The sequence below is a fragment of the Leptinotarsa decemlineata genome, unplaced genomic scaffold (assembly GCF_025532065.1).
Source record: "Leptinotarsa decemlineata unplaced genomic scaffold, Ldec_3_MD MMD2_tig00001719_RagTag_RagTag, whole genome shotgun sequence".
In the NCBI taxonomy this organism is placed as follows: domain Eukaryota; kingdom Metazoa; phylum Arthropoda; class Insecta; order Coleoptera; family Chrysomelidae; genus Leptinotarsa; species Leptinotarsa decemlineata.
In genome coordinates, this window is record NW_027412569.1 from 5,594,992 (window position 1) to 5,599,349 (window position 4,358).

The 4,358-nt window shown below is 35.3% G+C and overlaps 1 protein-coding gene across 2 annotated transcripts in view; it reads right to left on the minus strand.

The window, feature by feature from the left end:
• Positions 1-4,358, minus strand: part of Pka-R1 (Protein kinase, cAMP-dependent, regulatory subunit type 1) — a 174,462-nt gene that overhangs the window by 103,727 nt on the left and 66,377 nt on the right. The window lies entirely within an intron of this gene.

Below are 4,358 nucleotides of genomic sequence, written 5' to 3' on the forward strand. Positions count from 1 at the left end.
ATCAACACAACATCGAGTGGTCCCAAGCTGAGATCTTGCACAGAGAGGAACATTGGTTCAGGAGAAAATTTAAGGAAGCCGCATACATGTTGTCCAACAACGTATTCAGCCAGGCCAGCGTAGATATACGAAACATATGGAAACCCATCATCAAACGAGAAATGACCAACTCCCGCCAAATCGGTCATCTCTCACGGAATCAGTGAAGCGGAAAATGGAAAGTAGAGAAAGTGAAAGTATTTCAACGACCTATAAAATAGTCATCTCTCGGAGGAATCAGTCCAGTCATCACCCGAAGACGATTGTAGATACCAACAATCGAAACGTCGTGAACTAACGTGACTTGGAATCTCTACACTTTTTTATTTTTATTATTTTCTTTTTGCATTCCTTTAATTTTTATTTATTCAATTATTATATTTTTACTTGTAGGTTATTTTACTATCATTTCATTTCAGGTTTATTGTTGCTTAATATAATTGTTATTTTCAACTATTCTTTTTTAATTATTCTTTTTTACTTGTTTCAGGGATTTCAAATCATTTTATATAATAGACAATGGAAGTCCGAACTAGTGAAATTCATCACGAAACATTGTCAATCACCTTCAAACATTCCTTGGCATGTAATCACAAGTTTCCGAATCTAAACGATACGGAAATGTTGCACTATGCAAGGAAGGGTTGCAAACTAATTATTTGGAATCCTTGGAAATTCAAAAGCGTAAACATTGCGGGTACAACCTATTGAATGATCAAATCGATTTAGTTTACTCACCGGTTTTCAAATTAGCATATCCACATTGTCACTAGTAAACAAAATTCAGGTACTCAATTAAGCTTAAAGTACCTCTATTATTACCTACAGTGTTGTTATATGTGTAATCAATCATTTTTAGTTCAATGTATAAGTTTGAAAATGTCCTTACAGGACGAAACTGTAGTAATGTTGAGTAGTTACAAATAAAAGTGTTAAAAACATAGAAAGTTTCAATTCTCTTTTCTTTATTCTTGTTATTAATTTTTAGTTTTCATCTCGTGTTAATAGTTCAATTTTTTATTTCTTGATTGTTGCTTGTATTTTATTTCATTGTAATTCCAGTTTTTTTTGCCTAATATGATTGTTTTTTTTCAGCTGATCTTTTTAAATGTTGGTGGATTCTTTCAGGGAATTCAATTCAATTTATATAATATTAGACAATCTTATCACTCGAAAATGTTAATTTTATCATTAAGCAGGAGGAGAGGAAGATAGCCATAGGCTATTAAGGCACGATTAAGTTACTATTATTATTATTATAATTAATGTCTTATATTCTTTTCGTATTTCGTTTATCAAGATTACAATGAATCAATAATATAATAAAGAAATTCCTGGAAAAATGAAACATTTTGAAAGTTTGAATTCAACCCGTATAATTAGGACTGCGGCCTGAAAATTTATTCAACACATGAGATTTTCCGAACTATTTAATAAGGCTTAATAAGGAGTAAGGTATAACTTCATAAGATAAATAGCAAAACGTTATCGTGTCGATAATAACTACATTAATTAAGATTTTATTAGCAAGCAGTAGGCAACACAACATGCACACCTGCAGAGTGAAATGCCGAGACTTCGAACAAATGGAATAAACAGCAGTTTTGCTGTCAGATAATGAAATGAGATTGAATTATACTTGGTGCTTTGGTGTACAATTAGCGTTCTAGAAGTTATATTAAAAAAATGTCAGAAAGCTGATCTGTTCAACCGTTTCCATTTTGAATGAAAACTCAGTTGAAGGGTATGTTTTGTTATAAGAATATGGTCTGAAAATAATTTTTTTTCTTTATTCTATAATAATTCTAGGAACATACTGGGTGAATCAAAACTTTTTTAAGGAGCACCGTGCCGTACGTGACATCCTTTTTAACGGCACATTCCAAAAAATTAATACATCCAAATCTTAAACTCCTGCAGCAAAAATCTGAATCGAATTTTTTGGTTAATACAGTTTCGAAATTGCTCTCCAAGTTACCAACCCAATTGAGAATACCGAAAGAAGAGACTTTCGTCATTACAGTTTGTTATTGTTTGTTTGTTATTTATTCAGAGAAAGTGCGGTAATATTTATATGAACTTTGTTTATCCCGGCTGAGTAGCCGTGATCCAATGGAGATGATAAAGGATGCTTGTTACATAAAAAAATATGATCTTGTTTTTCATTGTACTCGTTTCTTTTCACGATCTACATTAATGACGTTGATTTTAATAAAAAAAAGTAGAAAAATAATTTTTTGCACCTTGTGAGAAAAGTGTAAACCAAAACTTCTATGGCAACTAAACAAATTCTTGCATAGGGTCTTACAACAGGGACTTCTAAACTTTGACAATTGATAACAGCCATATTGTTGAAGCTACATCTATCAAATTGGTTGTTATTTATTCAGTCTATTTTGCCAAATTACCATGGACGGTGGACACGTGCAAACGGGCAACGTACCGCGCGCTTCGCCCAATTTACAGTGGCCATAATAGTCCAACTGAGAGGACTATTCGCAATGCGGTGGAAAAATTTGAGTCCACTGGTTCAGTAAATGATCGACGAAGCGCAAGATTCGCCGAAAACATTGCTGCTGTCTGTGAGAGTGTACAGAAGAATCCGAAGCAGTCGTTTTTGCGTCGCTCACAAGAACTCGGCCTTTCGCAGACCACAACTTGGCGAATTTTGTGTCGTGACTTGGGTCTGCACCTGTAGAAAACTCAACTGACCCAGGAACTGGAGGTGAACCACCAAAGATAACGAATAAAATTCGGAACCCATCCTTTACTTCCTCCGCAATGCACAATGATTAGTCGGGATCGTTTGTTTGCAGACATGTTGGGCGTACACATTCTCGAACCATCAGTCCACCCTGTCGTAACTGTGTCGTGAGTGCCATACCAAGTTTCGTCGTTTCGTCTAAATAGAAAATTTGACGTTGATCTTGTTTATATTCAGTTATTTGTTTTAAGTATTTGTTACGCACTTCCATTATTCTCCTGCTTTTCATAACTGCTTGACGCTTGTTTATTATTTTAAATCTAAATCCTAGTTTCTTTATCCAATTCTGAAGAGTTTTGTAACAGCAGGTCACATTATGACCGGAAGTATTCAATTTCTTCCTTAGGATTTCAGTTGTAGGAATCTCATTGCTTTTGTAACTGTCATAGATTGATTTTTCAATGATTTTATTAGATGAACATCTAAAGGTTTTGATAATCCTGTATCACATCGCGTTTTGCGTTCATAAGGTTTTTTTTGACTATTTTACATACAATAAATATTACTGGAGTTTTTTCCAACACCAAATCGTTATTTTTAACACCTCGACACGTGTTTCGATCACCAAGTGATTATCTTCAAAGAGGAAGATTAAAACTCTTTGTTTAAAAACTCTTTGTTTTAATCTTCCTCTTTGAAGATGATCACTTGGTGATCGAAACACGTGTCGAGGTGTTAAAAATAACGATTTGGTGTTGGAAAAACTCCAGTAATATTTATTACTACACCAAAGGTTTCAAAACAGTGCATCATAAGTATTTTACATACAGTTGAGAAAGGAGTTTCGGTCAAATCTGATGTTGCTCGTAATAGTTTGTTTCCCTCGAAACCAAACTTGAGATGTAGATTCTTATATACATAGGTACTCTGTGTTTCAGTATTCAAATACATCCGAATCTCATTCACTGGTATCTCTTTTTCGCATTGTTCACCATCGCTATTGGAATCACTACACTGGAAAAAGTCTGCGTTGTTATTCACACTCGTTATTACTATTAGTACCTACTTGTCCAAGGACGCCACATTTTAAACAGATAACAAAAATTTCAAGTAATTATAACTGCACCAATATCGAATTTCAACACTCAAATCACGATCAGTGCCTGCACTGAACACGACGGCGATAACCATCCCCGCATTCCCCGATTTCTATTCGTCACTGTAACATGGCTTCAAATTTAATTTGATGACTTTTCAGCCAATCATAAAACTCGGTTGGTAAAAATTACCCAATACGAACCGCCAATTCTACGGTCCACGTGGACTATTTCGCAGCCGGTTCATTTCTATGTATTGGTTTTTGTGGCCTTTGAGAGTGCCGCCAACTTAAAATGTTCACAATATCATTTACTTTCACTAAAACTGTCAACAGATGAACAACGAAATACAGTTGCTTTTATTACCAAGTGCTGCTATCTTCACGTTGAGGTCGGAAACTTTCCAGACCACCCTCGTAATTCCACAACTCGTTCCTGCTAACCGCCGCCACTACCGCTATCTGCCGGCCGACCGCGCAAACACCCGACCGAGCTCCTGCGACTGAGCGACACGGTTC